The sequence below is a fragment of the Helianthus annuus genome, chromosome 5 (assembly GCF_002127325.2).
Source record: "Helianthus annuus cultivar XRQ/B chromosome 5, HanXRQr2.0-SUNRISE, whole genome shotgun sequence".
In the NCBI taxonomy this organism is placed as follows: Eukaryota; Viridiplantae; Streptophyta; class Magnoliopsida; order Asterales; family Asteraceae; genus Helianthus; species Helianthus annuus.
Window position 1 is genome coordinate 24,973,629 of NC_035437.2, and position 10,039 is coordinate 24,983,667.

A 10,039-nucleotide genomic window follows, 5' to 3' on the forward strand; every position below is an offset into this window, starting at 1 on the left:
GTACCTTCATGATCCTTAACAAGGACCGCACTTACCGCCTTAGTAGAAACTGCTAGGTATAAGGATAATATCTCCCCATTTTTTGGTTTCATTAAAGCTGGAGCTGAGGATAGGTGATCCTTAAGAGCCTTCACTACAAAAAAAATGTCATGTAGTGACACACAAAAAGTGCCACAAAAAGACATAGAAGTGCCACTAAAGACCCTTGTAAGAATGTGCGGCACACAAAAAAAGTGACACTAGAAGCGCTGACGCTAAAGCCTTTTAGTGGCACTTTTTGGATCTGCCGCACAAAGTTGTTAAGCTTTTAGTAGCACTTTTTTGTCTGCCACTACAAACTTTTGAGCTTTTAGCGGCACATAATTTATGTCACAATAATCGCATCAAATTAAATATTTAATATGATTAATTTACAATATATAATAAAATATATAACGTAAAAATCATAACATATCACTTCAATTAAAAATTGAATCTGTCTTCCAAACATTGCAAAGGTTTACAAACAAATTTCTAAAGAGTCAAAACTAATTCTAAATATCAAACATTTGAAACACAACAAACAATTTTTTGAATGAAAGCTAGAAACTTCATTCTTTAACCATTATGTTGTCAAAATCCTCACCACCAAGATGAGTGTCACCAGGTTTAGCTTTGAGTACAAAGATACCTTCTTCAATGGTCAAAAAGGAACCAAGATCAAAGTCGAGAACACTTTACAATGAAGAGACAAATATTTACATAAGATCAACATAAGATAGTCTTTTTTGTCACACACTCAAAATGAATGGTCAAAGTGTTTATAGGCTTTCTTGAAGTACACTATATTCAAGTGACAGTTAAAAACCATATAAGATGCAAACTGAGCTGAATTATTTAGTTTGGGCCAGTAAAAGGGAAATATGGCTTCAATGGTCTGTCAATAAAGCCATATGAAAAGAGGCTCATAACGGTTAAACAATAAATTGATACATAAATAACAGGTTATGTTTGAAGTCGGGAGAGCTTTAACCAGGTATACAACTATAACAGAATAAGATTATGTGTACTAATACGAAACTTTGACGTTTACAATAGATTTTATTTATGTGGTTGATTTTTATACTAGAGCTTCAACTGAAATACTATGACATGTGAGCACATACCTGAGGTACGAAATAATCAGCAACTACTACTGGGAGTGCAGGAAACTCATCTCGTCAAGCATAAGTAAAAAAGACTTGATCTTCTATAGTATGCAGCATATCACCCCAAATACTGAGCTTCAGCAACACATATAGAAAATAGTAGCATTAAAGCAGGTTTCATATGTGATTATTAACATACAACAAAGCAACTTTTTTTTAATAAAAAATGCTACTTTGTACATGATTACTAACGGGCAATCTTGGGCTGAAAAAAAATGCTTCTTTTTTTACTAATGTACATGATTACTAACCAGTTGTGTGACAAGGCAGAAACTAAAGAGCTTCTTTTAAATTGAAGGTTCTAGAAATGTGACGGGCATGATCATCATATTCGTTAAGTTCGACAAGCATCTTCTTCAACCTGCGAGCAAGTCCGTTTTTCCCTGAATAACTCTGCTTCTTCTCCAGTAATCTCCCAAGAACAATCAAATAATCCACCATTGGTTGCAATCTTGGGCTGAAAAAAAAACATTTTTTAACCAACCCGACCCGAAACCCGTTCTGACCCGAACCCATTCCGACCCAAACCAGTTTCGACCCGAACCAAAACAACACTTTTTTAATTGACCCGTTTTGACCCGAACCCGTTTTGACACATGACCCGACCCGTTTGCCAGGTCTAAAAGGGACGAAACTCCAATATTTCTTATCTTTTAGAGTCAAAATAGCCAAAAATTAAGAAGCACGTAATGTTAGTCAAGTTAATTAAACTTTATTATTATTATGGTTATGTATTAAGTATGTTACATTCGTATTATGTATTATGTGTGGGTCAAGTATTATGTGCGGATCAAGAACATTAGCGGGTAATGTTTAAACTGTCATTTGACAGTTATTGCCGCCAAAAATTAACCGCCATAATCTAATGTATATATATGACTTGTCCGGTAACCAAGTCCGGTACCAAGACAGATTATTTCCACAAGTTGTCTGTCCATTCTCTTGTGTTCAATCGTTCTCACTTATCACATTCATATTCGAGTTTTCTAAATCGTTCATCATCATGAATTCTGATATGCAATACTCTCATTTATCCGCTGCAAATTCGAATGAAATCCAACAAAGTGGTATCAGAGCCGCATCAAGAATCCCTGCAGAAATCAGAATATCTTCTACAACACTACCATGCCAACACTGTAATGACGAACAACATGAAGGAGTGAAAAACAAACGAAGGGTGAAATTATGTTTCTATTGTCACCGGCCAGGGCATCAGATTTATTGCTGCAAATCAAAAGAAAACGACGAAGCAACACAATTAGTTAATCAAGCGGTTAACACCGGAATCCAAAAACAAGGGATAGATGCAGGAGATCGGGGTGAAATGATCGTTACTGGCACGGATGGTGGCCAGTGGAATGACATATGGTATGTCAGTTACTCGTTCTCTCATCATTACGCCGGTAATATTAATGTCTTTAAAAGGATTAAGCATTTAATTGGTGTTGATACGAAAAACGGTGAAAATGATTTCTTGTTCATCCGGGGTATAGGGAATGTAGATGTTAAATCTAACAACGAAACTGTAAAGATACAAAGTGTTTTTTATACCCCCGAATTGAACAGAAATGTTCTAAGCATGAATCAATTAACGTTACAAGGTTTCACTGTCAAGAAAAGCGGTGATACTTGTAGAATCTACCCGATGTTTTCTACACCCGTGTTAAACACCATAAGTGATGTTTCTAGTTTGTCAAAAGAAGAAGAATTAGGGCTGAAAGAAAGACAGAAAGTCTTAAACCTGAACGATGTGAACGAAAGATATAAACAAGACTACTTAAATTCATACTTCGAAACATTAAATGTTTCGAATGAATATGAATTTGATTGGAGTCTTATGATCATAAGGGCGTTAGAATTCAAAGAATTCTCTGACTGTCAAGCTCTGTTAGATATGATTGATGATCGGGATTTCGTGTTTAAGTACAAGCATGATTCAGAGATAAAATTTGAAACTATGGTGGGTTGGTTCTTAAAAGAAAAGATGGAAATAACTTCACGAGCAATACCACCACAGTTCGATGATGGAAGGAAGATAGATTTGCTTAGTCTGTACATTATGGTCGAAAAGGATGGAGGCTATCAAGGTGTCACAATGGATAATTTATGGCCAGCTATAGCAAAAGATCTTGGTTTCGAATATCAAGATGGGGATTTTATTAGAATTATCTATGCGATGTATTTAGATGTTCTAGTATTTTATTACAAGTTCAAGTCGGTACAAAAGAAGGCACAAGACAAGGAAATGCTGGAACAAGAAGGAACCACCATGGCTGGATACGAAAGATCAAGAAAAAGCAAAAGTGCTGATGCTGATTTATCACCGAATGATAGTGCAACTGAGCATTATGCTTTGTTCACAAGAAACAGTTGGAATGGGTCATGGAATATTCACAAGAAAAGGCGTAGATTCAACTTCAGTGAAGCACGAAAAACGGTCGATGAAGCCAACAAGAGTGTCATGATGAAACCATAATCAAGTTTACGGGAGGGTGTTAGTCAAGTTAATTAAACTTTATTATTATTATGGTTATGTATTAAGTATGTTACATTCGTATTATGTATTATGTATGGGTCAAGTATTATGTGCGGATCAAGAACATTAGCGGGTAATGTTTAAACTGTCATTTGACAGTTATTGCCGCCAAAAATTAACCGCCATAATCTAATGTATATATATGACTTGTCCGGTACCAAGACAGATTATTTCCATAAGTTTTCTGTCCATTCTCTTGTGTTCAATCGTTCTCACTTATCACATTCATATTTGAGTTTTCTAAATCGTTCATCATCATGAATTCTGATATGCAATACTCTCATTTATCCGCTGCAAATTCGAATGAAATCCAACACGTAAGAAACTTCTAGAAAGAAATTAATTCTGAATTTAATTGTAAAAATACCTATCTCTACCTTTAATCACTTTGTTGCAGAAAATTATCTAATCCTAACTCTTGAATGTAAGCCAGGCAAAAGAGCAAGTAAGGTCGGGTAGGGAGACAGGGACAGTTAACCAATCAAAAACTGGGGTTCAAGTTGAATGTTAATGCAAATCATATACGAATTAGTGCACTGTGCATTGCAAAGTGATTATAAAGTGATTATGGTGAGATTAAAGCTGGATCTGGTGGTTACTGTGTAGTTAGGATAACTACTCAAGCCATCAATTTTACTGTTAAAGTTTAAATTCAACATAATCCCAAAACAAACATGTGAGCAATTATCCTAACCACACATTTTATCTTTTAAAGAAAACAAGCTTATGTGGTCGGTTGCAACTAGCAACTGAAGTAACCTGGCAGCCAAAACATAGGACTCGTAACCTGGCAGCCAAAGCAAAGTAATCACACTCCCTTTTGTTTAGGTAGACTCGACACGAAATCCAATGCTCCTCTGTCACCGCCGTTATCGTCGTTGATCTCTACGATTACAACTAAATCAATAATAACAAAGAAGTTAAGGGAAAAAATGGAGAAAAAAACTAAGAGCAATTCATATATACCCGAACTTGATGGATTGAAGCATAATGTGGTGAGATTGTGTGGGGATTTTGTGAACAACGAACTTCCAATCAGTAAAAGTGAAAAACTTTCCGACTATGGTTTCAACATCAAAGAAGCCAGACACAACCATTATTAGAGAGAAGGTGTTGAATGGGGAGGGAGGGGCATGGTTAGGGTTTGGATTCTAGAATCAGTTGAGGGAGGGAATATAAATTTTTGGGTGTAAAAAATTTAGATATAGGAGGGAATCTATAAAATAACGAGAGGGAAGTAAAATTTTAATTATTAAGTTAGATTTAAGTTAAAAAGATATATAAAGAAATAAATATTTAAAAATAATTTAAAAGAACTAAAATAAAAATTGTAAAAAGTATAAGATATTTTATAAAAATGAATTTTTAAAACTTTTACTTATATATTTTTTATTTATATAAAGTACACAGTATAAATAAATGTTTAAAATGGTAAGATTGTTGTTTTTCTATAAAATTGATATAGACTTACATAGGATTTTTTTTAGTAATGTCCTTCAATAGAACTCTTTTTTCTGTTAGTGTTTTCAAAAAACACGAAAAAACTTAGGGATGAAAAGAGTTAATAAGTCATCTTGTAGGTTAAAGAAATAGGGTAAAGTTCTTGTACAAATAATCTTAACATACTAAACATATAAATTGAAGAAAAACTCAAAAAGACAAGGTGGCATTTTTGTAATTATCAATAACTATCAAAGTTACTCTACAAATACCTCTAAAAAAACCTAACCACTCCCCCCATCCCCAAAAAAAACCTAAACCCCCCACCCCCCAAAAACCTAAAAAAAACCTAACCCCCCCCCCCCCACCCCCAAAAACCTAAAAAAAAACCTAACCCCCCCCCCCACCCACCCAAGCTAAAATGCTAAAAACTAAACCCCCCAAAAAACCTAAAAAAAAACCTAACCCCCCCCAAAAAAAAAAAAAAAAACCTAAAAAAACCTAACCCCCCCCCACCCAAGCTAAAATGCTAAAAACTAAACCCCCAAAAAACCTAAAAAATCTAAAAAAATAAAAAAAACACACAAATTATTTTATTTTATTTTTTTAACATTTTTTATTAAAAAATCGCTACTTTTAGTAGCAGCAAATTTTTTTTTTTTTTTTTTTTTTTTTGCTAACGAAATGTAGCGATTTTTTAATAAAAAATGTTTAAAAAAAATTGTGTTTTTTTAGGTATTTTTGGTTGTAACTTTGATAGTTGGTGGTAATTACAAAAATGTCACCTTGTCTTTTTGGGTTTTCCTTCAATTTGTATGTTTAGTATGTTAAGATTATTTGTATTTGATCTTTTGCCTAAAGAAATATTCTATTTGGTTCATGGTTCAGAGCTCTATAGTTCCATATTCCAATTATGTTATGTATATGGTGTGAGAGGGTAATTTTCAAAATAACCACTCGAAATCTACAGTGGCACACGTAAAGTGCAATTAAAAACACAAATTAGTAGCACAAATGCTAAATGCCACTAAAATTGTGTGTTAAACAAACATGGCATACGCAAAGTGCCATAAAAGCCTTTATTAGTAGCACAAAAGCTAAATGCCATTAAAAATGTGTGCCACTAAATGGCTTTTTTTGTAGTGCTTGAGGGCATTCTCATGCTTTTTAGTCCACTCAAACTTTTTATTATTTCTCAGGATGTCATAGAATTCTTTGCATTTCTCTGATGACTTTGAGATGAATCTGTTCAAGGCTGCGATCCTCCCTGTCAACCTTTGCACATCCTTAGCATTGGCAGGAGACTTGATGTTCACAATGGCCTTGATTTGTTCTGGACTTGCCTCTATCCCTCTTTTTGTCACCATGTAACCTAAGAGTTTGCAAGCTTTTACTCCAAATTGGCATTTGGAAGGATTCAACTTCATGTTGTATCTATCAAGGATATCAAATGCTTCATCCAAATCTCTAAGGTGATCCTCAGCTCTCTTGGACTTAACCACCATGTCATCAATATAGACCTCCATTGTGTGTCCAATTTGTTCTTTAAACATCATATTTACTAGCCTTTGGTATGTAGCACCTGCATTTCTTAGTCCAAAGGGGATAGCAATATAACAATAGATACCAGTAGGGGTTATAAAGGCTGTATCCTCTTGATCAGATGGTTCCATCTGAATTTGTTGGAATCCAGATGAAGCATCCATAAAAGTTAATAACTCATGACCCGCTGTAGCATCCACCATGGAGTCAATGTGGGGTAAAGGGAAAGGATCCTTGGGACATGCCTTGTTTAAATCAGTAAAGTCGACACATATCCTCCACTTTCCGTTCTTTTTTTGAACAACAACCACATTGGCTAACCATCTTGGAAACATTACCTCTCTAATCATACCTGTTTTGGTCAAAAATTACCTAAGCAATTAAGTGATCAAATTAGTTTTGTAAGTTAGTGTGCTAAGAATGTGTATCGAAAATATCTTGCTTGGGTTGTTTGCAAAAACAGTTTTGAGGATATAGCTCAGGATATCGAGCTATATCTATAATCAAACAATGAGCAAAAAAGTAAAGGGGTGACACGAGATGTACGAGGAAAGCCCTTGATCAATCTAGATCGCCGGCACAAAACCTTGGGAGCTAACTATCGCAGCTGCCTTGTTCTTCTTATTACTTCAAATGTCAGGATACAGTGCAGGATATTGACCAGATCGTTGCTAAGTTTTACAATGTTTTTCAGAAAGAGTGTGAATTGCGAGAGAAAGTATGAGAGCTCGAGAGTAGTGAATGTGATGTCCTATGTGATCTGGTTTATCTGTGTATTTATAGTTACAAAATGAAAACAAAATCTCCTAAAATAGGGGGATGCCAGCGAATATTCCCATGTGAACGTTGAAGACCAAGTAATGCTGCTTCAACATTCTTCTTCGAACAACATCGACCGAGTCTTCAGGGGAAGAGGTCTTCATGAAAGTTGTGAACTTGTACTCGTACTCCTACACACAATCCGTTAGTAATCCTCAGGATACAGTATCAGGATGTTACCAATATCCTGATTCAGCATCCTGGTTACGAACATATATTATGTAATCAATATATAATTCAAGATACTATCCAGGATATGGGCTCAGAATTTCACCCATAACAATACCTGCTTTGAGCAGTTTATCTACCTCCTCTTGGATAATGGCATTTCTTTCAGGTGCAAACTTTCTCCTTTTCTGATGTATGGGTTTGAAGGACCTATCAATGCCAAGTTTATGAGTAATAATATCTGTAGAAATACCTGTCATGTCTTCATGTTTCCAAGCAAAGGTAGCTTTTCTGCTTTTTAAGAAGGATATTAAATCCTGTTCAATAGTATCAAGGATCCCGGATCCTATAAAGACCTTGGATTCAGGATCCTCAGGGTTCACCAGAAAGTCTTTGACATCTTGGTCTCTTGCCTACAGGACATCCCTTGGAGGATACTTAAATTGCTATGCCTCCCTAGGTCTTGAGGCTGGCTTCATTGATGAAGTGTAACAATTCTTGGCCTCTTTTTGATCACCTTCTATCTTTACCACACCCCATGGAGTTGGGAGTTTAACACACTAATGATACGTAGATGGGACTGCTTTCATATCATGTATCCATGGCCTGCCAAGGATAACATTACAACAAGATAAGCAATCTATGACACAAAATTTTTGAACAGTATTTACTCCCTCTATGTAAATAAGAAGTCTAATGTCCCCCAATGTGTTCTTGGTTACTCCACTGAATCCCACAAGAACTGATGATCTTGGGATAATTTCGGATTCAGGAATGTTCATTCTCTTGAGGACATCTAGTTGGATAATGTTCACTGAACTTCCTGTAGGATCGTCGTGCGACCCGAAACGAGTCTATCAGAAGAGTTCTCGGTCTAAACAGAGCCGGAATTCATTGTTTAGACTTTGTAACAGCTTCATTCACTCTTAATTGTCTAGTTTTATTGATTTGACACAATTACAGATCAGTTGACACGTCGGCAGCACTTCGGTACCGGAATCACGAATGTTACAAATGAGATGGCAGCTCCCCTATTTATAGACTAGGTATTTTGCATGGAATAGGCAACTGCTATTTCGTGCGACATAGCAAACTGCCATTTCGTGCGAAATCAACTATCAACACACATCTCCTATTTTCTCATACAACGTGCCCTGATCTAACAATTCTATTACAAGACTCGATACAAGACGAAGTCGACAGACGTATGCACCAACAGACTCCCCCTCGGATGTTGACGAAGTCTTCGGTATCAAGTCTTCACAGTCTTCAGCCTTGAACAGTCTTTGGGCTCTTCCAAAGTATCTGACAGTGAAAACATCCTCAATTTTTATCTCTTCTTCTATCTTCAACTAATCTCCTGGCTCTATTCTCTTTATCTTCTCTTGATCAGATCTCTTGATTCCTTAAGTTTATCAGCATCATCAACTCGGCATGATCCTCAGGAATCGAATCTGGCTCTTGCATCTTCAGACTCCCCTTTTACTAGAAAACTCCCCCTAAAGTTGTACTGGGATCGTACTCTTGCTTTCACAGGTTCTGGGATTGAAACCTAGCTCTCACTCTACTCAGGATTCGAAACCTGGCAAACCTGCACATCCTCTACCCAAAACATAAGTTTCACAATAGATAAGATATTACAAATTTAGAATCCTTGTTAACCACTTACAAATAGAACTTTTCAATTTGGCTTAAATTTAAAACCTCTGATGACCACATGTAGAAAATTCATCATTTTCAAACAAATTCTTCCCAAACCTGTTCGTCATGTTCAGCACTTGGAATTTTGAAAATCAGCTTTTCATCATCAGTTGTCAAAAATCTTTTTGTATTTTTCACAATTTTATGCTAAAACCCACTGAAATGTTTTTTAGATTTTTGCTTTTAACGAAATGCAGTAAAGAAATATATACAGACAATATTTTGAGAGCTTGTGTAAGAGGATCATATCAGTTTATGAGACAAATCACCAGCACCGTTAAGCTTTTAACATTTTAAGTTCTAAACAATTCTCTTAGATTGTCAGTATACTGATCCACTTAAATTTTTATACAAAGTTCAACTATTTCGAGATACGAGATTAGTGTTTCAATGGAGTTAAACTTATTCGCGTGTACCACCTCAAAATATACTCCCGTATCCAGACTCCTATATTCAGTCTTACAGGTGAATGTACACTAATGATATCTGTAAACGGGTAAGTGCGAGACCATGAGAGCTCAGGTTAGAACTTCCGTTCAGACAAAGAGATGACGGCTCGTCTTTAGGTGTGTCCCGTTTGGGGATCTTTTGTTAGTACATTCATGTCTATAGCCTTCGTCAATCCGAGCCGTAGCGAGAAACAGAA

At 35.8% G+C, this 10,039-nt stretch overlaps 1 long non-coding RNA gene across 4 annotated transcripts; it reads right to left on the minus strand.

The window, feature by feature from the left end:
• Window positions 1-457: 457 nt before the first annotated feature.
• Window positions 458-4,888, minus strand: LOC118492319. Of its 4 annotated transcripts, XR_004893192.1 has the most exons (4): window positions 4,690-4,888; window positions 1,439-4,608; window positions 1,146-1,262; window positions 458-673 (listed from the first exon to the last, which is right to left on the minus strand). It is a non-coding gene; the product is annotated as an uncharacterized LOC118492319 (long non-coding RNA). The 4 variants fall into 4 exon arrangements; XR_004893191.1 differs by having other exon boundaries at window positions 458-1,257; XR_004893190.1 differs by having other exon boundaries at window positions 458-1,262.
• Between the last annotated feature and the right edge of the window lie 5,151 nt (window positions 4,889-10,039).